This window comes from Stegodyphus dumicola, chromosome 3 (genome assembly GCF_044657685.1).
Source record: "Stegodyphus dumicola isolate Sdum_Otavi_A_Nest chromosome 3, ASM4465768v1".
NCBI classification, from domain to species: Eukaryota; Metazoa; Arthropoda; class Arachnida; order Araneae; family Eresidae; genus Stegodyphus; species Stegodyphus dumicola.
The window spans coordinates 156,742,031-156,770,010 of NC_140770.1; positions in this window are offsets into that span (position 1 = coordinate 156,742,031).

The window sequence follows — 27,980 nt, forward strand, 5'->3', positions numbered from 1 at the left end:
ATGCTTTAACTAGAGTAAGTTTCGATTAAACCAAAGAATTTTCGCCCCCGAACAACCGATCATTATCGAGCAATAAAAAAGTTTCGCCAACACGCCAAGAAAAGAGAAATGCAGATAGTTTTTACGTGCGTATGAGTCTTTATAATAGTTATTGTTCATTCATGAAATACTTTTGTTAACAGGCGTACACGTCAAAATTTAAAAAAATAGCCCACGCAATAACTGAACAGTTTTGAATATTTCTTTTAACTTTTAAAAGGGGAAAATGCAGATAGATTTTACGTACGCGAATCTTTTCCGGAACAAATTCTAGAAGGTTACTATATACGATCATTTTTCCCCAATTATCCTGCGTTTTAGATTCCGTAATTCCGGGAGGATTGAGATCCGTCATTCAACCCCTAGATGTCTGCCTCAATAAGCCATTTAAAGTAAATCTTAGAAAATATTGGGCAGAGTGGATTAGTTCCGGTCGACCAACATTTACAAAGGGAGGCAACATTAAAAAGCCCGATATTACATTAATTTCTCAGTGGGTTAAAGATGCTTGGAACGAAATACCCTCTGAAATGATTATAAAATCATTTAAAAAATGTTGTATTAGCAACGAACTAGACGGCACGGAAGATGATACTGTTTTTGAAAGTGAAAATGACGACGAAGGCTCTAGTAGTGATTGTAACAATACAGAGTTTGAGACTGAAAATATGTATGATGACGAGCCAATGACAACAGAAAAGTTCTATGAAATATTTGGCGAATCTGACCATGAATCGGACGTTGAAGGATTTTGATTTTGTTTATTTACCAAGGTATTTTTTATCGTATATTTACTTCTTTTTTTCAGATGATTTTGAATAAATGTAGTACTTAAAAAAAATGTTTCGAAGTTTCTCGATTGATTTCGGAAGTGGGAAGTCGACATATATGCGGGTTTCTTATTTTCTACGAATTTTTTATGTCGAAGTGGGGGGTCGACTTATACGCGGTATCGACATATATGCGGGTATATACGGTAATTTAAAGTAGTTAACACAGTTTATGATAAATAAAGCATTAATTAAAGCATTGCTTCAGTATAAGAAAAGATTAACATGATCATCAAATCAGATTATTTTGGATATGGCAAAGTACCATAAGATTATCTGCCGAAGTGGATATGGATGCCTTCATGGAGGACTGTTAATAGCGAGGAGTTGATACAAAAATTATTTCATATGTCTGATAGAAACTGACTCGTATTTATGTTACACATTGAGAAAACCACGAAAATTTCCTGGTAAGCAGCACATCCGCCATTGTTTGAACGCCAGTCGAACTACCAATATTCAACGATTTTAACTTCTCGGCTGCTAGTGGTCGAAGGTCATTTAAGTTATTCTCTGAACTTCAAAGTTATCGGTCTATGCTTTATTACACGATTATTCATGCTCAGATTTTTGGAAACTAGAGATAAATTAAAAACTGGAATTCTGGATAACTAAGTTAAATAATTAAATTTGTTTAATTTTCCGTTTTGATGGGTTTTAGGTTATGAATACGAAAAGCTCCCACGTATGATTTATTTGGAGCTCAATTTGGAAAGTAGAATGAATAAGTTTCTTTAATTTGGTTCGGTTTACTTGACTATAACAAAGCGCACGAAAGTTATCTGCCTAAGAGAAGGATTGCCTTCGTGAAGGGCTTCCTAAGGAAAACTAGCTCGTAACCACGTTATATAGGGGAAAAACCACGAAAAGCTGCTTTGCTAGGAATCGAACCCAGATCTAACAACCAGGGTATTCAGGATTAATTATAACTAATTTACCGATTTAGGATTAATTATAACTAATTTAATTATTTAACCGCTCGGCCGCTTTTAAGTTTCCATAAGCTTTACACGTAATTGTAATTAATATAACGACTATGAGTAAAAATCCTTTCTAAGATATCCATTCATGTTTCAGCCTATCAGCGGCCGAGCGGTAAAGACGCTGAACACTGATAGTTCGGTCCGAGGTTCCAATCCCGCGAACGGGCTGGCTGCATGGGCACTTTCGTGGTTTTCCCCATGTGTAATATGTGTACGAGCCAGTTTACCTTAGAAAGTTCTCCCCGAAGGCATCCCTCCCTTTAGGTAGATAGCCCTCGTGCGCTTTGCCGTAATTGAATAATCCTAATCCATCCATGTTTCTAGTTGATTTTTGGTATTCTGTGAAGATTATCACCCCAGAAAGATGATATTCAGTGCAAGTGTTTGTTTATACCTATAGAAATGCCTGTCACTTTTGGAAGTGATCGTCTTAGGGAGATGGTCACCAATCGTTTATGGGCTACTAGATGGTCCGGCTCTGAGTGGATTACGCATTGGTGCATTGTAAAATGTATTAAATCCTCTCTAAGACGATCATCCACGTTTCTAATTATTTCGTCATTCGAAACTCGATGGCTCTAGGTACCGTTGTTTTATCACAATATTTGGTGGCAACAGTTTGAAAAGTGAAACGGACATTCAGATTGATTCGACGCAGAATCGCAAAATGAAAACAATAGTCCCTCAGGGACTAATAATTTTGAAATAAACCTCTTAATTTTAATAACTGTGGTATTCTTGTTTTCAAACTTAAGTGCAAAATTAAACAATTTTTTCCTGTGCAGATACGTTACTTTTAATTAAAATCAAATGAGAAAAAAATTATGCGAAAATTAATTAGCTAAAAAATTTAGTACTATTCTTATCGCAAACCGTAACTTGAAATTGCATCTACAATTGTTTCATATACCAAAGCTCAGAATGAATTTGTTTTCTGTTATGCGTCAGTCAATGTTTCACTAAATCATGTTAATATTGCCTTTCTTTTTCCATTAAAAGCTATTTCCTGCTTAATTACAGTATGCTTTAAGATAAATATTAAAACGCTTGAGTAAAAATAATATAACTATAAAAAGGTGAGACACATACAAACAGGATTTACACAAACAATAAGAAACAGACTAGTGCAAATTCTTTTCAATTTATTGATTTGGTATTCGATGTAATTAACAGTACCAAATCCTGTAAATGAATTATTAGGCACGTACACAGAAGAACAACACATGGAAAATCACATTTCCTACACAGACGCTATTTATAAAATTTTATATAGGTGAAGAAAGTACGAGTATTAAACACTGAAAATATAAAATATTCACTTACTTTCTTCAAATAATTAGTAACATCGATGGATTCAGTCACAAACGCCAATCCAGGAACAAACAGTATTCTTTGCGACTTTACCATTCTTTTCGGCCGCCATTGCTGACTTCACAAATATCCCGCCACAACCTGAAGTAGAAAGTGTCTGCTTTGCCATTGGTCAGTAAACAAGAATTGCAAAGCTTTTTTTTTTTTCCTTTATAATTAAACATATTAAGAAAGTCTCTAAATTAACATATGAAATAAACTTACTTTTGCATTATATAAATTTATATTCACAGCATCTCTGTATTAAAGTAATAATTCAATTTTTCTACGAAAAATAGAAATGTCTGTGTATGCGCATGCTCAGTGTATAATCGTAAATCCGGTTAATTTTTATAAGTTAGCGTAAAATTAACTATGTAAATTTTGAGTTCATTTAACTGGACCCTTGTACTTATTTTGTAGATCTCCATATTAAGAATGTCTTTAACTGTTTCAGGAAAAATATAAAATATAATATAATTATTTATTTACATTACTTATTTATTTTTTCCTCATATAAAAATTATTAAAAGCGCTATATCATTTTTCCCGTACATTAAACAAAATTTAAAAAATTAAGCCTCATATGATTTTTATAACAAAGATTAAAGGAACTGAAATATATGTAAAATATCATGATTCAGCTTGCAATTTTGTAGAGTTATTATTATTATTATTAAATAAAAACATTAGTATATCTTTGATTATAATTAATGATCCTTTGGTCTATATTAAACTATTGTTCAAGAAGTTAAACATTTACGAGCATCTTCTGCTGTATTTATTATTCTATTCCTCGACATGAAAGATTAGCTAGTCTTATTCCAATTTAATTGCCCACATTTTCTAAATAAAATAAGGCGAGTATTGTACCAAACTCAGTAAGTACACAAATTTAATATACAGCTTATTCCAGTTAAATGGGTAATAGGATTTTCATAAAAGAAATTAAATTGTGTAAATTAATGTAAGTGTTGATATGAATAAAAATAACAAATTTGATATAAGTAAATAAATAAGTTATTTTGAAGATCTTTGAATTAAGAAAATATAATTTTTTGCAAAAATGCACGTAAAGATTTAGCTCACATGTTAAAATTCATAGAAAAAATTTAGCCTCATATATCAATGCCCCTTTTTTCAAGTTCGTGGACAAGGAAAACAAAGTGAAATGCGAGAAATACACTAAATATTTTGAATTAATAAACTTCATTTTCAATCTTTTTAGACTTCGTATAATATCCGTAAAATTGACGAATGAAATTGTTGGTTGTGCATTAGCACTGAAGGCGTAATGAGTACGTTTCCTCAAGCACAGAATTAAAGAATCATAAGTCAAAAAGATTAACTACGAAATCTTTATTTTAATAAAATAGGATAATTCTGCTTAACTTAAGCATAACAAAAAAGTAATAATCTTCACAGACATTAAAATTGAAGTATTCAAAAGAATAACTTACATAGAATCATCATCAGTACTAAATATCATCAGGCTTACCTATATTAGGCAATAAGAAAAATAAACAGGAATATACTTTGCCATAGTACCTGAAAGAGAAGAAAGTACTACTGGATTAGACCTTTGGCCAGGTACAAGTAGCTAGGGTGAAAATCAAATATTCTGCATTGCACACGAACTTTACTTTCTCTCGCCAATATATACCTTGGCGCACGTTCGTTTCGTATGCCTTTCGAGTTTCATTATGCAAAATACCTAAATTTATGCTAACATTGCCCCTGTTTTGCTAATGAAACTCATACCAATTGTAATTCATTCCTGCAAAACTGAAATTTAGCTTTAGGAATTGGTTTAGTCATAATATCAGCAACCATTTCCTCTGTTGAAAGATAAGCAAGTTTTACTATTCCTTTGTTATTCAAGTCGCGTATATAATGAACTTCTGTATCAATATGTTTAGTGCGTGAACTGAATTTTTCAGATTCTACAAGTCTTATAGTAGACTGATTATCTTCAAATACCTTTATCGGTAGAGTTTGGGGTAGATTGAAATCTTCTGTTAATTTTAATAGCCATAATAGTTCTTGCGTAGCTTGCGATAATGCAACATATTCAGCTTCTGCTGAGGATAAAGAAACACAAGTTTGTTTTCTTGAAAACCACGAAATACAGTTCCTTCCTAATAAAATAACACTTCCTGATGTAGATTTTCTATCTTCAATATCTTGTCCCCAATCAGCATCTGAATAAACTGTAATATTAGGTTCTTCACTCGACGAAATTTGTAAGGATTTGAAAGGTTCTTTGTCGTGTTTAAGTATCTAATGATTCTTTTGACAGCATTCCAGTCCTTTTGACGTGGATTATTACACCTTCTGCTGAGTATGTGAGTTGAAGCTGTGATATCTGGTCTTGTGATAGACGATATATACAAAAGACTTTCAATAGCTTGGCGAAATTTATCATTTGAAGTTAGGAGATTTTCTTCCTTTTTTAGGTTATAATAGTTTGTTTCCATTGGTGTGCTGGCGGGTTTCGCTTCTTCAAGTTGAAATTGCTTGACAAGTTGATTTATTTTATTTTTCTGTGATAAGAGATAACTTCCATCTTCCTTGCGATTTATTTCCATGCCTAAGAAATATTTAGCTTCACCAAGATGCGTTATTTGGTAACGTTTCTTTAAATCATTAATTGTTTGAAGAATTAGTCCTTCTTCTGTAGAACTTATTAGGATGTCATCAACATACACTATTAAATTAATTCTTTTATCACGAACCACTTTTGTGAAAAGACATGGATCTGCTTTGCTTTGACTGAACCCCAGATTCTTCAGTGTATTTTCAATTTCTGCATTCCAGCACCTAGCTGCTTGTTTGAGACCATAAATCGACTTCTGTAATTTACAAACTTTATGTCTTTCTTCCGGAACCACGAATCCTTCTGGTTGTTCCATATATATTTCTTCATTTAAGTTGCCGTACAAGAAAGCTGTTTTAACATCTAGTTGATGTATCTTGGCATTATTATACGCTGCCCATGCTAAGAAAACTCTTATCGTAGTGTGTTTCACTACTGGTGAAAATGTTTCATCATAATCACTGCCGTATTTTTGAGTAAATCCTTTGGCTACTAAGCGTGCTTTGTATTTTATATTTTTACCAGTTTCATCATATTTTGTCTTAAACACCCATTTGCTGCCTACTGCATGTTTTTCTGGTGGTAATTCTGTAAGTTTATAGGTTTCATTTTCTTTTAGAGAATGTATTTCTTCTTGCATAGCCTTGATCCAAGCTTCTTGTTCACGTTTTGGTAAGTTTAGAATTTCTTCAAAGCTTTCTGGATCTTTAATTTTAAGTAAGATTGATTCTTCGTCTTCTGCTTTATAAGAGAATCTTTCCGGTGGGACCCCTTTGGTTGATCTGCTAGAAACCCTTCTTTCTACATTTTCTTCACATTTAATTAACTCTTCGGAACTTTTTGAATCTTCTGTAAGATCATCGCCAAGAGATGTTTCTTCATTATTTTCTTCATCATCTTGCGAGTTATTGAAGTGAATTAATTCTAAATCTTCAGCATTATTTTCTGCAAGTTTGTCAGGTAAAGACGCGTTTTCTGAAAATTTAACAGTTCTACTTACCATTATTTTTCTTCCACCTACATAAATCCTGTATCCCTTACTTCGTAAATCGTATCCTACGAATATTCCTTCTTCAGCTCTGTTGTCGAATTTACGCCGTTTTTGTTTGTCCACATAGTAAAATGCTTTACAGCCAAATACTCGTAAGTGAATTAAGTTTGGTTTTCTACCATTCCACAATTCATATGGTGTTCTATCTGTGGCTTTAGTTGGTAACCTATTTTGAAGATATGCAGCAGTAGCTGCTGCTTCAGCCCAGAATCCTTTCGGTAATTTAGAGTTTATTAGCAAAGCTTTTGTCATTTCTATTAAAGAGCGATTTTTCCTTTCTGCGACGCCGTTCTGTGCCGGACAATAAGGAACCGAAGTTTGGTGAAAAATGCCGAGTTTCTTTAAATAATTTTCAGTACTTTCGTTACAGTATTCTGTACCGTTGTCGGATCTGAGAACCTTTATTTTCTTTCTAAATTTATTTGTTGTCGATGCAACATACTGTTTAAGTTTCTCGAATACTTCATCTTTTGAAGTAATAAAATAAATTTGAGTATAACGCGAACAGTCATCAATGAAAGTTACGAAATATCTTTTCCCTCCTAAGCTGTTGACTTCAATTGGCCCACACACATCTGTGTGCACTAAATCCAGTGGATTTTTAGATATAAAACTAGTTTTGGGATAAGGTGTTTCAGTTAGTTTCGCTTTTACACAAGTAGAACATTCCACACTATGAGTGCATTTGCCAAGTTTAATGCCGTCTGCCAAATCATTTTTCTCAAGTGTTTTGATGGCATCTATATTTCTGTGGCCTAATCTTTGATGCCATTTTAGTATACAGTTCGTATTTGAACATGAAACATTATTAGCTAAGTATGCTTTCTCATCAATTGGGTTTACGGTCAATTTATATAAACCTTGCTGAGCGTTGCCGTCGGCTACGAGTATATTGTTACGCTTTATGTAACACTTATTACTATCAAATGTAACAATGCAACCTTTATTGGTAACAGATTGAACAGAAACTAAATTACTATCTAAACCTGGTAAATACAATACATTTTCCAATTTTATTTGTGTAACCTGACCCTTTAAGTTTTGAACTTTAAAATAACCTTCACTAATACCATAAGAATTTAATTTAGCACCATTGGCTACAGTTACTATTTGTTTATTTAACTCAGAGAAAAAAATTTTATTACTCGTCATATGAGTGGAGGCTCCTGAGTCGATAACCCATTCTTGCGTTTGCGTGTTTTCATGTTTATTTTCCACTTTTAAAACTTGATTAAACTGAATCTGCGAATTTTCAGTTTCAATACTTTTAAGATACTTATTTTCTTTGAGTTTTGTTATGTTTTCTACACTTTGTGTATTTGCTATTTGGCATGCATTACTTTTATAATTTTGAGAATAATTTCTTAATTTACTATTATTTACATCTGTTTTCGGGGAAGTTCTAGCGTTGCGTTTTAAATGAAAACAGTCATTTATCGTATGGTTATTTCTCTTACAATAAGTACAAAATTGTGTAACATACTTTGGTTTATTTTCGCTTTTACTTTTTAAAGCAACTGAATCGTACTTTTGAACTTTCTTAGTTTCCACACGTCTACAATACTCATCTATTAGTCTGTTTTTAACATATTCTAGCGACAATTCAGCTTCCGATTTACTTTCTATTGCAGTTATTAAGGAGTTGTATGAATTTGGTAAAGAACATAGTAGTATTGCTGTTAAGTTATTTTCTTTAATTTCTTCACCTGTACTACGCAGCTTTTCAGCCAACTCTAGTACTCCTTTGATATGTTCCTGGATTTTAGAACTTTCATTATATCTAATGGAATATAATTTTCTAAGAAGAAATAACTTATTTGTTAAATTTACACGTTCATGGACACATTTTAACTTCTGCCAAACTTCTTTTGCAGATTTACTATGTAAAACATGGATAATTTGCGAATCCGAAATGTTTAGACACATTAAAGCTTTAGCTTTACGATCATTCTTTAACCAAATATCTGTATCAGTTTCCGGTTTTTCTTCGAATACAACATCATCTAAACCTTCTTTTACTAGAAGTTGTTTTATTTTAAATTTCCATACTGAATAATTTTCATCTGTTAATTTTTCTATCCAAATTGATTCTTTTAGAATAGACATTATTACTTGTTACAATTATTCCTATAAACTTTGTAACTAGTTATTTTTTCAACAAAGAGTTTTAACACTTTATGCCCCTGGAATCTTACAACATTACAAAATTTCAATTTCTCAGTCTCATAATCAATTGTTGGTTGTGCATTAGCACTGAAGGCGTAATGAGTACGTTTCCTCAAGCACAGAATTAAAGAATCATAAGTCAAAAAGATTAACTACGAAATCTTTATTTTAATAAAATAGGATAATTCTGCTTAACTTAAGCATAACAAAAAAGTAATAATCTTCACAGACATTAAAATTGAAGTATTCAAAAGAATAACTTACATAGAATCATCATCAGTACTAAATATCATCAGGCTTACCTATATTAGGCAATAAGAAAAATAAACAGGAATATACTTTGCCATAGTACCTGAAAGAGAAGAAAGTAGTACTACTGGATTAGACCTTTGGCCAGGTACAAGTAGCTAGGGTGAAAATCAAATATTCTGCATTGCACACGAACTTTACTTTCTCTCGCCAATATATACCTTGGCGCACGATCGTTTCGTATGCCTTTCGAGTTTCATTATGCAAAATACCTAAATTTATGCTAACAGAAATATACAATAAAGGCAGTAGTTTCCTTCAGAACATTCGATTCGTATAATATGCGTAAAAGTGACGAATAAAATATACCATAATGGCGTTAGTTTTTTTCAGTACATTCGGATTCGTATAATTTTCGTAAAAATAACATGAGGAAAATAACGATCAAGAGTGAACAATAACTTCAGCCTTTTTCATTCGTATAAATTTCGTAAAAGTAACGTACAAAAAATACCATACCCTTATTTCACCAAAATTATACGTATATTTTTGGAGACGTGCTGCCTGGGCAATCCTTCAACTTGACGAAAATATGCATTTTGGAAAACAAAGTGGGTTTGACTTACAGAAACTTTAGTAAGCGAAACCAACTCATTAATTTCAGTATGTGTGAAGTGAAATCCCCGAAGCCTAGTTTCAAGACAATTTAGTGCTCCTTCGACCGGAACATTAGTAAACAGTGATTTGACATCAAATGAAACCATAATGGAACGAAGTGGAGAAATATTTTTAAGTTTATCAATGACTTCAACAGAATTTTTTACAGTGTGAATATTGTTAGCAAGTAGAGGAGAAAATCTGGAAACTAAATATTTGGCCAAAGGATATGAAGCGGTACCTATGTTGGAAAAAATTGGTCGAAAAGGAATACCGGTTTTGTGGACTTTTGGAAGAGCATAAAGTCTAGCGCAATTAGTAATAGGTGGGATAAGTGATTTCTTCAACTGAGTTGGCAGAATGTGGGAAGATTTAATAGCACTTTTTACTTTCGTGAGGTCCTAAGTTGAAGGATCTTTAGGGATCGAGCAGTATGGGCCTTCATTTATCATTTTAAAGTCTCCAGTAATATATGTGTGTTTGTTCATAACAACAATCTGTCCGCCCTTATCAGCGTTAGAGATAATGATATTAGTATCAGAATGAATTTCACGTGAGATCTCATTTTCCTTTTTGCTAAGATTCGAACCCAAAGATTTGTTGTTAAAATCAACGTTATGAGTAATTAGGTGGCGGATTGTATCCTTCTGCGTTCCCGAAATTTTGGAGAATTTAAAGGCTTTCTCTATAGGGGCGATAATTTGAGGAATTGAAGGTTTAGATGTCTTTGAAAAGTTGAAATTATATTTTAATACTTTTAACTGATCCTCCGAAAGATTCCTATTGGAGATATTAACGATGGGGTTAAAGTTTACAGTGAGAAGATCAGCTAGATAGTTGAGACTATCCGACTGGTGTGTGAGTTTAAGGAATTTAGAAATAAGCACATTTTTATGCCGTTGACAAACGGTATCGGTTCTAGACCAGGATGTATGTTCAAATGAGGAAAAATTTTCAGTGGAATTAGCAATTTTTAAATGGAGGTAATACAATTCAAATTCAATTTTAGATAAACGTTTCCGTGTGTCCCTTATAATGTGACGAAGAAGTGCCAATTGGAATTTATGCAAAATTTTTGAAACGGGAACGGAAGCTTTAAGGCTACATTTCACATGTATAAATTTGGGAATGATATTTTGATGTTTGCATTTAAGTAGAAACTGTAGATGATTCAAGAATTTCGTACGCTTAAGGCGTAACTTACAAAATCGGTTCCTGTCAGTGGACATATTGTGAAAAGGGTACAAGCAAGAAACAAGTGAACAAAAGAAATGTAATTCCGAAAGTCTAAACAAGTAATTACTTATAACATGAAAAAACACCAATAAATATTGAAGACAATTTTCATCAACATATGACAAAAACATTCCAAAAGGAGAGAAACATCCAATACTGAAAACCAATAGCCACGTGGAAAGAAGCAAGGAAAGTCAAAATCGTGCACGTGGTAAACCGATAAAAAATATAGAATTACCTGAAAAATGCCGGTTGATAGCATAAACCAAATCCGAAAAACTAATGGCCAAGTGGAAAGAAGTAAATAAAATGGTGCACGTGGTAAAACAATAAACAGTAAAATATTCTCGAAAATGCCGGTTGATAGCACAAACTAGTGTGTGTGAGTGTTTCATTATACCTACGCTAAATACAAGGTTGTTTTTACGATTTTGGTTGTCACATTAGCGTATTTCTCTTCTAGTCTAGTTTGTGCTATCAACCGATGCACGATTTTGACTTTCCTTGCTTCTTTCCACGTGGCTATTGGTTTTCAGTATTGGATGTTTCTCTCCTTTTGGAATGTTTTTGTCATATGTTGATGAAAATTGTCTTCAATATTTATTGGTGTTTTTTCATGTTATAAGTAATTACTTGTTTAGACTTTCGGAATTACATTTCTTTTGTTCACTTGTTTCTTGCTTGTACCCTTTTCACAATATGTCCACTGACAGGAACCGATTTTGTAAGTTACGCCTTAAGCGTACGAAATTCTTGAATCATCTACAGTTTCTACTTAAATGCAAACATCAAAATATCATTCCCAAATTTATACATGTGAAATGTAGCCTTAAAGCTTCCGTTCCCGTTTCAAAAATTTTGCATAAATTCCAATTGGCACTTCTTCGTCACATTATAAGGGACACACGGAAACGTTTATCTAAAATTGAATTTGAATTGTATTACCTCCATTTAAAAATTGCTAATTCCACTGAAAATTTTTCCTCATTTGAACATACATCCTGGTCTAGAACCGATACCGTTTGTCAACGGCATAAAAATGTGCTTATTTCTAAATTCCTTAAACTCACACACCAGTCGGATAGTCTCAACTATCTAGCTGATCTTCTCACTGTAAACTTTAACCCCATCGTTAATATCTCCAATAGGAATCTTTCGGAGGATCAGTTAAAAGTATTAAAATATAATTTCAACTTTTCAAAGACATCTAAACCTTCAATTCCTCAAATTATCGCCCCTATAGAGAAAGCCTTTAAATTCTCCAAAATTTCGGGAACGCAGAAGGATACAATCCGCCACCTAATTACTCATAACGTTGATTTTAACAACAAATCTTTGGGTTCGAATCTTAGCAAAAAGGAAAATGAGATCTCACGTGAAATTCATTCTGATACTAATATCATTATCTCTAACGCTGATAAGGGCGGACAGATTGTTGTTATGAACAAACACACATATATTACTGGAGACTTTAAAATGATAAATGAAGGCCCATACTGCTCGATCCCTAAAGATCCTTCAACTTAGGACCTCACGAAAGTAAAAAGTGCTATTAAATCTTCCCACATTCTGCCAACTCAGTTGAAGAAATCACTTATCCCACCTATTACTAATTGCGCTAGACTTTATGCTCTTCCAAAAGTCCACAAAACCGGTATTCCTTTTCGACCAATTGTTTCCAACATAGGTACCGCTTCATATCCTTTAGCCAAATATTTAGTTTCCAGATTTTCTCCTCTACTTGCTAACAATATTCACACTGTAAAAAATTCTGTTGAAGTCATTGATAAACTTAAAAATATTTCTCCACTTCGTTCCATTATGGTTTCATTTGATGTCAAATCACTGTTTACTAATGTTCCGGTCGAAGGAGCACTAAATTGTCTTGAAACTAGGCTTCGGGAATTTCACTTCACACATACTGAAATTAATGAGTTGGTTTCGCTTACTAAAGTTTCTGTAAGTCAAACCCACTTTGTTTTCCAAAATGCATATTTTCGTCAAATTGAAGGATTGGCTATGGGTAATCCTCTCAGTCCGGTACTTGCTGACACTTATATGCATTATTTTGAGATGAAATTATTTGATAAACTATCTTTTCGTCTTTGGATTTGATATGTTGACGACACTTTCGCACTTTTTGACGGTTATAAAGAGGATTTATCCGAGATTCTATCTATTATGAATTCAGTTGATGCAGCCATCCAATTCACTCTTGAAATTGAATCCAAGAATACCCTCCCCTTCCTCGATATTCTTATAATCCGCAATGAAACTGATTTTAGCATCACTGTGTACCGTAAAACCGTAAAACCTTTGCAGTTTGTTTACCAACCCATGCCAAGTCATGCCACCCTGTTAATCAAAAAAATGGCTTCTTTTTACTATTATGTATTCCGCGCGCTTAAAGTTTGTTCCTCTGAATCTTTGTTTACCAATGAACTTAATTATTTGAGAGCAGTTGCGATTGACCGTGGATTTTCTCCCGTGATGATTGATAAAGCCGTTAAAAAATTTTCAGATTCCCATCAAAGAAGACATTCCACCGTTAGAAATAATAATAATGACCTTGTCGTGCTTCCATTTTATCCTTCTGTTAGCGATACAATTGCACGTATTCTCCAGAAATTCAATTTTCAAGTCGGTTTCTCCCCTATTAATAAAATTCACCCTTCGATTCTAAAAGATTGCGTTTCTGTCTTGAATTCTTGGGGAATTTATAGTATATCGTGTCAGTGTGGTTTAAGATATATTGGCCAAACAAACAGAGCGTTGAAGTTTCGTATCAAGGAACATGAATCTTATGTCAGAAAAGGCGAAATTAACAAGTCTTCACTAGCGTATCATAGTTGGACTTTTAACCATAATTTTGATTTTGGGTCTGCAAAAATTATCCAAAAGGCTTCTTGCATAGGTGAATTGGATTTTCTTGAGGCTTTTCACATTCACAAAGATTTAGCAGGTTTAGTTAATGATTTGAAGTCCAATCTAGTCCTTCCTAATGCCTTTAAAATTCTACTATCTTAATTCAGTTATTTTTGCCGATAGATGGCGTTACCTCCTCGCGTTTGGTACTACCAGAGGGTATAAAAATCCATTCAGTGGTTGGTTTCCATTATTTGAAGTTCATATTTTGAGTGTAAGGTGCATTTGCCCCTCGCTCCCTATTTTAACTTCGCTAATTTTTCTTGTCCTTTATGCTTGATCAGATAACCTGGCTCAGTAAACGTAGGCGGCCAGTGCAACTCTGATTAAAAATCTAGTTATAACCACGTGCAGTGCTGATAAGGACCACGTGTTTCTGTGACACCTTCTCCTTTATTTCCTTCTTTCTAGGTATTTCTTTCTCCTGATGAGGAGGGACCTTTAGCTGCCCTCGAAATCGATTGAGTGTTTCATTATACCTACACTAAATACAAGGTTGTTTTTACGATTTTGATTCCTCTTTTTGTATTTACCAGAAAACTTCATGTGGCTACCATTACAAAATTGTTTCCTAACAGTGGGAGCTCTGGGAATTCTTGTGGACTTCATGGGTCCTTCATTTTTGCTGTTTCTGTCACATGCTGGCCACAAAAAATTAAGGATTTGTCCTCACAATAAATCCGAACAATAGTTTCTCCAAGTTATCACTAATTAGCTCTTTTCTAGAAATAAATGAAATACAAAAAAAAAAAAAAAAAAAAAAAAAAAAAGGTATTTCTCCGTTTTTTCCTTTCATGTATTTGCCCTCTAGAAATACATGAAAGCTCTCCTCTAGAAGGAAATCGAAATAAAAGCATATAGCTTTACTGCGTACTTTTCCGTTGTGCCCGCGCAGGCGATAAAGTCGCCAATAATGGTACGACTGGTCCCAAACGTAATATCCTCGCTGGTAAACTTTTACGCCTCATTTTCAAAACATGTAACAGCCGTTTCTTATGAGATTAATTGTTTCTTTCAATACTGACATACAATTACATAGAAATTTCACCACATAGTTCAATTTTTTGCCCTAAGGCCATTCGCGGCGAAGTCAGAGGTTAAATTCATCAATTCTAATGAGAATGCACTAAAGAAGAAAAGCACTGCGGTTTTACATAATACCTGAGTAAAATATTCGTACGAAATGAAATAATTCTCCCATTTAAACTTGCCATTAAATTAAGATTTAACTTGAAATTAATGTACATAATTCCTGACAGAATTAGATTTTCGCAGCGTAGTTTGCCTGAGATGAGATCACTTGGGGTCACGTGATATGAACCGGCGAATTAGATGTTGAACCATGAAAGCATAGTAAATTCTTAAATTAATGTCTTTTTACAAATTTATTGAAGTAAAGCACTGCAGTTTTACATAATTTCTGAGTAAGCTATTCGTACGCATTGAAATATTTCTTGCATTTAAACTTGTGTTCCAAATTAAGATTTAACTTGAAATTAATGTAGATAATTACTGAGAGCATTAGATTTTTGTAGAGTAGTTTACGTGAGATGCGCTTGGGGTCACGTAATATGAACCGGCGAATCAGGATGTTGAACCATGAAAGTGTAGCAAGCTCTAAAATTAATATCTTTTTTACAAATTTATTGTCTTTATTTATTGGCTTTTTACAAAATTTTAAACGATATGAAAATGTTTATGCCCTTCAAAATAAAAAATTCTTAGAACTAACACTTGTTAAAATTTTTTATGTGTATAGTGTAAGGCGTCGCCAATAATGTCTGCTTGGCGAGATTTGCGCCAGCGAAACGGAAAAGTACCCATTTTAATATCGCTTAAAATTTTATAAAAAGCCAATAAATAAAGACAGTAAATTTGTAAAAAGACATTAATTTAAGAATTTACTATGCTTTCATGGTTCAACATCTTGATTCGCCGGTTCATCTCACGTGACCCCAAGCGATCTCATTCACGTAAACTACTCTACAAAAATCTAATGCTAGTAATTATCTACATTAATTTCAAGTTAAATCTTAATTTGGAACACAAGTTTAAATCCAAGAAATATTTCAATTCGTACGAATAGCTTACTCAAAAATTATGTAAAGCTGCAGTGCTTTACTTCACTAATGCATTCTCAATAGAATTGATGAATTTAACCCTTGACTTACATTTTCTATATTTTCGGCTTCGGGTAAGCGCTGTGATTGCATCCTGATTGACTTAATTACCGAAAATGGCCTTAGACATAAAACTGAACTATCTGATAAAAATTCTATGTAATTATATGCCACTATTGAAAGAAACAATCAATCTGATAAGAAAAAGCTGCGACTTGTTTTGAAAATGAGGCGTAAAAGGTTACCAGCGAGAATATTCCGTTTGGCATCTGTTGTACCATTATTGGCGACTTTATCGCTTGCGCCGGCAAAACGGAAAAGTACCTTAAAATGTTTATGCCTTCAAAAAAAGAATTCTTAGAACTAACATTTTTTTTTTAATATTTTTTATGTGTATACTGTATGTTGTCGCCAATAAAGTCTGCTTGGCGAGATTTGCGCCGGCCAAACGGAAGAGTACCGATTCAATCTATACCACTGCAAGGGCAATGCTTAAATCACAGTTCTTCTTATTAGTTAATTTCCATATGTAAAAACATAAAAATATCATTTAGCTACAGATCTATAGATTATGGCCTCTTGTAACAAGCATATGCAAAACACAGATAGTGAAAATAATGCAAAAACAGAATTTTTTTCACTTTTTTTTTTTTCCTTAATGTAGTGCAATTCATTCCATTATATGGAAATCTTATTAAAATACAGCAGTAATTTGATATGTTTTTCTATTATGAATCAACAGCTTTATATAGAATGATTTTACTTCTTATTTAAATGAATGTATATGGAAATATCAAAATAAATGAAAAAAAAAAAAAAAGGTCTGAATAAATCTTAGCCAACACTGCTAAGATATTCTTATTTTCAATAAAATGTTTCCAGGTATATCATTTTAGTTTAGTTCTTTTTCTATTAAAGCAGCTAACCTAAAACATATATCTCATTAATTTGTTAAAAATATAGCTTAAGTAAGTTTTATGTGCATACTGAGTAGGCAGAAAAAAATAGCCTTGATTTAAAACCTGTTTTTAAAGCAACAAGTAAATAAAATACACTGGTTCTATTAGCATGTCAAAAAAAAAATACTGATATGTACTCTAAAAAAAATCCCAAGTATCACATTTTCATATATTACACTCTTACAAAAGAAGAAATATCAGATTAGGAATATACTCTTTTATGTATTTGATAACAAAGAAGAGTAAAACGTATGCAACATCACATTGTGAAAAATCCTGCAAGTCATTACAATAATAAGGTAAAAATCAGTTGATCATTCTTTCACAGTAGCACTAAGTTTTCCAATCAAAATTATGAATATGCCAAAACAAATTCACGATCGGTGCCCAAATTTAAGGTCACACAAAAGTAAATTTGATTTAGATGAACATGAGATCTTCCACGACAAATTTATGAACAAATTGATTTTCTTTAAAATGTACTTGCAAATTTAACAAAAGCATGCATGAAATTTAACATTAAAATCTAAAGCACTAGTATTTAAGAACAGTTACATGTATTAAATGAATTTAATCACACTTTTAAGAATGCAATTTTCTGATAAATTTTAATTTTTATACGAAAATAGGATTAATTTTGTAAAGCTACTTAAAACATATTTCCTGTTCACACATTTAAGTAAATTTAAAGTAATATACTTAAAAATGCAACATGAAGATCTACTACTAGATGCATTATAATGGGCTCAAAACAATTTCTCGAATATTTAAATTAATACTTAACGTCTTCAAAATTCCTAAAAAATACATAATATATCTTACTATAAAGAAAAAACAAAATTATTTATAATTTAGATCACACTATCAAGTTTTTAACACTGGCGCCAACTAACAGATTTGGCGACAATATATTAGAATCAAAATAGAATGCTACTTTAAATTACCAGTCGTACAGTAAAATTAAATAAAAATAAAGCACATCAAATTTTTAACCTTTGTGATAACTCAGCACAAAGTTTACATGAAATGTAGGATACAATTTTACAAACAGCATAAACTATTTGCGATAATAAAAGAAACATTGCAAACAGTATTGGCGATAATTTTACTGCACAAACACATGCACATTCCGCAATTCATTTTGTATTTATACAATCAGTTGATCGTCAATAAGTGACAATGAAATAAAAATACACATTCTGAAGAAATACGAAGAGTAATTTTTGTAACATTCTATGGAAAAATACGAAGCTGAACTTACCTCACCAACGACACTCTCCTGGACCCGGAATTCATTAATCTTGACAATAATTAATTATCCATTGTCTATATTGTATGTAAATCGAACGCATTGCTTCGATCACGGAAAATTCGCTGCTGACGCAGAGAAATTCGACTAATTTCATTCAAATACGCTTCAGCTAAAACTGACGCAAAACCTTCCGCCATGTTTATTGCCGGAAATATAACCATCTGTTTATTTAACACGAAGGGTCAGACCTGTCCTTACTTTAACAGCCGTCTCGTCAATTTAACGGTCAAATTTAACGCTAGCTTTGATGAGAATACCAATACTTGCGATTTAACTACTTGTGACGTCAGACTACCACGTGATTCCGTAAATCTCACTTAACGCTGGTTAAAAATGTCATGAATCGGGCCCTATACATATTCTTTGCCTTAGTAGCGCCAAGGCCAACTAGATAGCTACAGGCCTGCTCCAATCTGATGATCACATCAGTATCAGTATCAGTATCAGTATCAATCTTGCCTTTTAGACAAGAAGAAAGATGATGAGGACTTTGGCGAACGCCGTTTCCTCCAATTCGTGAGGGTTAATATTGAAATTAACAACAAACGTTTTTACAAATTTTTATTAAACATATACAAACATCCATGCCTTCTCCAGGATTCGAACCCGGACCCTTCGGCACGGTAGTCAGCAACGCTAACCACTATACCGGTTGGGCGGCTGATGATCACATGATCTGACGTCATAATCTTAGTCCTTCAATTTTGTAGGTTGAGCTTGCTTCGCCGTAGGACTAGTGCTAGTGAAATATTTGTTTACATGTGATTTTTTCTTCTGAAAAATTTTGTATTTTACCGGAAAGTAAAACATTATATTGTGAATTCGAATTTATAAGTTGTGTTTAAAATGTGTTTTAGAAGGCCAAGAAAGTGTAGTGTACCTAAATGCCGATCAAATTACGATAGCATTAATGAACATGTGTCTACTTTCAAATTTCCTTCGGATGCTGTACTCTCTCAGAAATGGATAAAAAATATTAATCGCAAAGATTTTGTAGCTGGCAAACACAGTAGTGTATGCATTGCTGTTCGTGATGATGGAACGGTATTAGTAGTTCCTAGAACTATTCCAGCTTTAAAAAAAGATGCTTATCCAACGATTTTTCAAAACCAGCCATCTTATTTTTCGAAAAAATTTCCCACAAAAAGAAAAACACCGGAAGAAAGAGAAGCAGAAATTGATATTCGTTGTGATAAACAATTTGAACAGTGGAAAAAGAATGATATTATTAGCGATTTTGAAAACCTAATAAATGGTTTTGCAAGAAAAATAGATCTTCCCTGTTCATGAATATTCATAACCAAAGGTAAGATCTTTTGGCTACCGAAATTAGAATTTTTAAACTGTCCGAAAGTGCTTGTATCTTAAAAAATATTGGAAGATTTAAATGTAAGAGTTTTTTTCAATGAAAATGAAATTCCCATTGAAAAGTTAAATGGATATTTGGAGAAGAAAAACTGTTTGATAAATGGTCTAAACTTGAGACAATGATTAGCCATTTGGATGTTTTTCTGATATTCATGATGACTGCAATTTAAATTTAAATAAAATATCAAAACTACTGTTGAAATGTGCAGAAACAGAAAATAATCCACAAACAGAACAGAAATAATCATGAGAATAAACAGAAAATAATCATGAGCAATTTAAGTTTCTGTATGAACAGATTCAATTAATGCAAATGAAACAGCCTTCGTATATTGCAGAATTCCTTGCCTGGTCTTGTTATATATTTTATTGTAATCCAAACAGCTACAATATTATACTTAACAGTAAGTATTTTATATTGCCTCATCCGTCATACTTAAGGAAGTTATCTCTGAAAATTGGCCGAGCAGATTCTGGATTACAAACAAGTCACTGGATGTATTTGAAAAAAAAAAGTGAAATTTTAAATGATTCTGAAAAAATTGTCGATTTATTATTAGATGAGATATATATAAAACCACAAATTTCGTATAAAAGTGATCGTGTTTTAGGGTTTTCGGATAATTCGCAGATGGAGGCCACAATTCTGCAAACATTTATGATAAGCTCTATATTATCAAAAACAGAGATATTGTAGCAATGTTTTTCGTAAAAAACTTATCATGACATCAATTATTAATATTTACAAAACAACTAATTGACCACGTACAGTCTTGTGGCTATCGAATTATAACTCGGTACAACTCTGATATACGCTCTAATTTCACCAAATGTGGCGATATGTGTTCTGCGGTGGTTTTTGGCGCGATTGCGTGTTGTATGGCAACCCTGTTGACGTTGAAAAATCTTTCGCTGGAGTTCGTTGGTTCCCGTCATGCTTTGTGTCTGACAAGCTAGGGGGGGGGAGATTTAATGGTGAAAGTTGTTGAATTGAAGTTCGGGATAAGGAAATATCGTCATGGCCGTCCTGTTGAGGGGCAGTGGGTATTTGGAGGTGTGGAAAGAAGGTATGGGAGATTATTTTTAGTGGCTGTGCGTGATAGAAGTGGGGATTTATGATTATTTGTTATTTTATTTATTTGTTAACCATAGTATGAATTTTCTGGATAGTGTGTCTGGCTGTCATATAAATACGATAGTGATTACGTGACGGTATGTTAAAGGCGGTATGAAATTGGTATTTCTGTTGTTCGAAAAAGTATTAATGGTAAGTGCATTTTATTTTATTCTTGTTCTTATTTTGTAGAATGTTATGTTCATTGTTTTTTAGTATGAATTTCTGTCGTTATTGTTTTTTTTTTTTTTTTAATTGTTTGAAATTTATTTTAGTTATTTTGTTGATTAGTGCGTACCGTCTAAATTGTGCAATGCGTAGATGTTTTTTAAAGTTGAAACAGAACGCTGTGTACATGGTATTCTTTGAAATTTATTGTTGTTATGTTAATTTATTAAAGCGAGGTGTGCGTAGTTCGTAAATTCGTTCGTTGCCTAGATGGTGCCATTCGTAGATTTTTTTTAAGTTAAAACATATCGCTGTGTACATGGACTCTTGTCAAATAATTTTGGTTAGAAACTTCACCGTTTTGCTATCTAAATTTTTTGTTTTTGTTTCGGAATTTTAGCTTAAATTGTGTGTTCAAAACGTGGTTTTTGCATTCGCGAAAATCGTGTTTTTGGAGACATTTTAGGCTTAAAGTTCGAAATGTAGACAAAAAATTTAAATAGCAATATGGCAGCGTGGAGTTTTACGCCAAAAATATTTGGCGAGAAATTTGGCGCCTTGAGGGCGCATATCAGAGTAGTTCCTATAACACTAATATCAGACAATAATAGAATTAACAGAAATATGTTCGAAATGCTTTGTGGTGGTGCATTAAAATCCTCATTTATAAACCCTACCATGCATAATCTTCTTATATTGATATTATTTGATACAGTTCATTTATTGAAATCTATACAAAACAACTGGTTCAATCAGAAAGATTCAAACCAAATATTTTTTATACCTTCATTTGAAAACTCAAATATTGTTTACAATTCCAGTGTTCTACATTTAAAAAAATTGTATGAAATAGAAAAAAAATGATAATATTAAAATGGCTCCAACTTTATTAAGAAAAGTTTTATTTCCGTCTTCTATAGAGAAGCAGAATGTAAGTACTGCTATTAAACTTTTTGTTGAAAAGAATTTAGCTGCTCTGCAAATTGAATCGCAGAATAATAGAACTGGGTATAGAAAAGATGTCTTAGGAACTAATCATTTTATTGATAAAATTTTAAAGTGGTGGAAAATTGTGAATGTTAATCACTCTAAAAAGGTCTTACAGTTTCGGGATGTATTTATGCAGCCTATAAGGACACCAGAAGATAAAAGCTTAGAATATTTATCACAGTTTTGTTCGTGGTTTATATCATGGAACGATTTTTGCTCAACAACAAAAAACTGTAAGTCACAAATTGGGAAACTGTCAAAAGAAACCCAAGTTGCTCTTCTCCATACAACAGCAACATTGAATGAACTTTCAAAGTATTTGTTAAAAGAATTTAAATTACCTTTTATTCTTTTAGGAAAATTTCAGACAGATAACCTTGAGGGACGTTTCGGTCAATTTCGACAAATGAGTGGCTGTAATTATAATGTATCCTTACAGCAGATTATAGAGTCGAAAAGAAAACTAAAATTAATTAGTTTGCTTAAAATGCAGTCTTCTGAGAAAGGTTCATTTATTTTACAACATTTTTCTTGTAATGATATTGAAGATTTTAATGATGATCAACTTATTGATAAGGAATTTGTTGATGTTTTGCATCAATCAAATGATGTTAATGTTACAGAAAAAGATACAATGTGTCTAATTTACATGTTTGTAGATCTGTATTGAAGCATATAAATTGTAATCTCTGCAGGAAAAAATTATTTCTTGACAAAGAATTGGTAGTTGAATATTGTGAAGATTTTGCGTACTTAGCTGCGATTGATCGAGGTGGTTTATTTTGGCCAACAGAATTCGTGCTTTTCATTAATACCTCTGCATTTAAAATCTTTTTGATCCTAATATCTGAAATGTATGAGAAATTATATATTTCATCAAAAACAACGTTCTATATTAATAAGTCTCATCACAGAGAAAGTTGAAAACAGTATTATTTGAGATGATAGTATTTGTGAGTGTGGCAAATCGTTGCATGATTTGTTGAAAAGGTGTGCCACATGCATTTCCAATATATTGCTGAATAATTACTGTAAGGTTAAAAATAACAATTTAAAGGAAACCAATGACCGAAAAAGAAAAATGAGTAAATTAAATAATTCTGGAATTTAGGTGAATTTTTTATGTAATTTTAAAGTTAAATAATTAGTATTTGCAAACTGTGCATAACTGAGCCATAGAAACTTGCTGCTTCCTACCAGTGGCTGAGTCGTAAAATAACTGGAAACTGATAGTTTGGTCTGCAGTTCCAATCTCGGCGAACGGGAAGTGAAATAAAAACTTGGGAAATATGGGATGATAATAATGCGATACCAAGAAATCTAATGAATCAAACTATGACAGCTCTATAAGCGTTAAAATATGTGAATGAACAGAATACAAAGAAATGATGGAAGAAAATAAAAAAATGAAATGGCGGCAAGAACAGAAGATATTCATATCAAATCTAAAAAGAATTAGCTGAACTGAAAATGAGTCAAGACGAATCTGTAGATGCTTACATGAATACAGCTGTAATTCTGAAAAGTAAAAGCATTCAAGTTGGGGATGAAATAAGAGATAAAAAATTAATTTACTTCATACTAGAAAGACGTTAAAGAATTGTTGTTAAATTATCAAAAGCAATAAAGAGAAAGATATAGCTTCAATTAGACAAGCTTTAAGATAAACAAATTGTAGATCATGATTTAAAAGTAATTTTTTACCAAAACTAAAACAGAAGTAAAGACGAGCGAGAACAATGAAAAAAGATTATGTAGTATGATGTCTGAAATGATAGAAGAACTAAATTCAATAGAGGCTCATGAAGTCTGGAAATTAGTTGAAAGATCCATCAATAAGAAAATTACGATGTTTACGAAAACTACAAAATAAGATTTTTGATGTAAAAACTGCATATTTAAATGGATACTTGAATAAACCAATTTACATGGAACAACCCCCTGGATTTAAATCAGATTCAGACTGTCAAGCATTGATAGATTGGATAAAAAAACCAAAACAAAGTAGTAGTTCAAGGCACATTAATCGAAATCCTTTGCCATATGCCAAATCAACTAGCTAAATCATGTTTATTTTTGTAGATCTCAAACCAGCGGCTACAATGATAAGCCTGTTTTGGCATTCATATTTCAAAAATTTGAATGGCAAACTTCTTGTTGATGTGAATTAATGATGTTTAACTTAATAATTAATATCTTATAACATTGTAATGATTTGCTGGATTTTTCATTGCTTAATACTGCATGCATCTTTTACTATTTGTCTCTTATTAAATAAATTTACAGTGTATGTTTAATCAGATGTTCTTTAATAAGAATTTTTATAGCATGATACGATGCTCATTGGGGTAGATTGCATAGTTATGATCTCACTTTATTTTCAGGGAATTTTATAATATATTTTTGGATATGCTACAAGATTTCTCGTATAATGTCCATGCTTTAAAACACCTTTAAATAAAACTTTTTTCTCATATACAGTCAAAAGTCGTTAATTCGGACACCCATAATCCGGAATGATCTATAATCCGGACCTCAAATCTAAAAACTTTCTGCGCATGCGCCGCGTTCACACATGCGCATAGGCGTTTACGCGTGCGCGTAAGACCTTTACGACTGCGCATATGTGTGTGCATTTTATGTATAAGGGAGGGTATAAGCTAAAATTATCTAATTATCTATTTCAGTTAATGTTGATGATTGCGTTGTTCCTTAATCTTCGAATTGGATCCGCTTATTATTTTTTGCAGACTGTAAGAGCAATTTTATAAAAGTAAACTTGAACTTTCGATTATGTCAAATAGAATTTCCGATGCTGGAGCTCCCAAAGGATCTACAAAACGAAAGTATGTTTCGATGTCCATCAAACAAAAAGTGGAATTGCTGCAAAACATGGATAAAGACATGAAGAAGGTGACAGAGTGGTTAGTAAAAACAAAAAAATTTCGATTGACAAGTTAGTCGGTATTCTCGGCATAGCAACTACGGGACTTGAACAGCGGAACTTTGTAACTGAACAAGAAATTATGTCTGTTTATAGAATTAAAGAGAAAGTATTAGCACATAAAACGAAGCAACTTTAACAACTTACATTGAAAGAAATGTTTAATAAAGTAAAGAGCTTTTTTTTTTATTATTATTTTGATACCCTTTAGATCATAATTGTTCTTTATTTCATAAAATACGGTTTCATATTTTTAATTTTAGAATTTTTGCATGCCATCTTACGAGATTTAAACTGATGATCTATAATCCGGAGTCGCCGAAGTCCCGACGAATCCGGATTAACGACTTTTGACTATATTTCCCAAAATGTTCACTTGTATGTTTATAATTAAAAAGTAACTTAATATATTGGATTGAATGTTGAAACCTCCTTATGAGAAAGAAAAAAAATTGGCTTTTGCTTCAATAGGATTGCATGTAAAATCATAAATGTAAATCAAAATTTTATTTAAATTAATATGTTTATGAATTTTGTTATGAAATATCACATATCTTTTTAATATTTAAGCAGTATAAATCAATCTAATTAATTTAAGCAATACAAATTAATGTAGTAGTATGTGGTGTACAAAGAGTTTAAATATTTTTTAAAGAAAAAAAAAGAAGAATGTCTAAATTAATTGAATACTAAGCATCTGTAAACTATATCCATGTTAGATGATGTTTGATGAAAACATCCAGAATGATATAGATGATGTATTGTAATATCAGTGAGTCATAGAAACTTATCTTTATGAAGTTTATTTTTGTGGACCTCACATCAGAGTCTACAATAATAATGTTCCATTATTAATATTTAAAAAATTCAAATAACAACTTATTGCAGACGTGAAATGATAATTTCAACTGGCTAATCAGTATCTTATACTATCGTAATGACTCGCAAGATTTTTCATTGATTAATATTGTGTAATTTTAATGAGATGTATTAAGAGTATATTTTTAATCAGATTTCCTTTCATAAGAAATTTTTGGAGCATGATATGATGGTCATTGGGATTGATTGCTTAGTTATGATCTTGCTCTTTTTAAGAGAATTTGAAATATATTTTTGAATATTCTGTGTAATGTTTTTTCTATAAAACATCTTTAGAATGAATCTTTTTTTCAATATGTAGACTAAACTTCAGATATACTTTTAATATATTAATGTGTAATGTTGCGCGCTCCCAACCTGCACGCAACAATAGTGGTGACTGCTATGAACTGGAAAGTACACAAAGTCTTGAGAAGGGTTTAAATCCCTTTTTATTCAACTTTAGAAATTACAGATGCGTGCTCTTGACGCTCACAAACTACGCCGACCCGGCGGTAAAATAAAAATAAGAAACTAAAAATGAATAATAACAAGTGACTACCTACGAGGCTCTCTAAACGTAACTAACCTAAACGCGTTCTAAGATACCGCTGATAATTCAGCAAACTTCTGAATATTACGTTGAAAGATTTAACTATCTGCCGAGGCAAGCACACAGGCCGAAACGCGTGGTTCTTCAATTTCTAACTAGCCACCTCCACGCTCGTGAAGCAAGAAAGCACACTTTCGAACTCGTTTCCCTTCTATTTAACTCAGATTACTTCCGCTGACAATTTTGTATACTTTGCGCGTTCTACTAAAATTTACATACTCTGGCATTGGCAATTCCAGGGGAAAGTAAGGCTTGACAGGAAAGATAGTTTAAACTTAAAATAAATGTTAGTTAAAATAAATATAAACCCTACATTTGCCGCTGCCAGAATTTGGTAAACTTGGAAGCAGGTCCTAGAAACGACCTGTGGAAAAGTTTCCACAATTCTGAACTAAAATTTAAGAGCCTGGTTTACATAAAAAAAACTGTTTTCTCACAAAAGGTAGAATAAATTTCTGTAGATACTTATTTAACCCTCTCTTCTTACAGCAACCTTTCCTGGACTTCAGCAATCAATCTGTTCTCTTCCTTCCAGCATCTGGAAGGAATAAGTATCGGTATCTTTCTAAATACATTATAATTTACACTTTCTTGACACTGAATAAGTTTTTGTTTTTGATCGATTTATTTTCCTTAGTTACTGCTTAATTCACATTCATTCAAGTATTCAAACATGAATTTAACTTTACCCTGGCTCTCCACCATGTGTGGTGTCAAACGGGAATATTCTTGTTTTAGTATTTCAACACTTCCCCTAACCACAATGATTTGTCAGAATTCAACGACCAAATAGACACACCTTACTCGACATTCTAAAACTCGATGAGCTATTTTAACATTCTTAAAATTCAAGTGTAGGTGGAGAACCCTACAAAACACATTCATTCTAAATTCCCCCTCATTCATCTTTAGACATGCAGGCTTTCGCTCTAAAGCATGATTTTATCTACAGTTTAATACTTAAATTTGAATTCATTTCTTTTGAGCATTTAGTTTTAGCATCTAAAATTTTATGCTTCTAGACTAAATTCTACTTTTACATAACTTTCAAGTATTTACGTATATTTACAAAATTCTAATACATATGATTTTTTACAATTTACCATAAAATGAATAAGAGAAAAATAAATTTTTACTTTACGCATTCTTCGCCAAGCTGGCGGCACTGAAACTAAATTTCTTATTAATACAAGAATACGAAGTTATTTTTATCTTCGGCCAAATTTTGGCTTTAACATAAGAGAATTAGTCTTTCGACCAACAGAAACTGCTTGTTCTTAGATTTTATACTTAAAGAAAATAATACTTTTGCCTTAGCTAAATAAAGTAAAACAAAACTACGTCTCCACCGAGACAAATTGACTTCCGTCAAAACATAGAACTTCGTATTTACGCATAACATTTCGGAACAAAAGAAAAACATTTTATAGAAGATTTTAACTTATCTTTGAG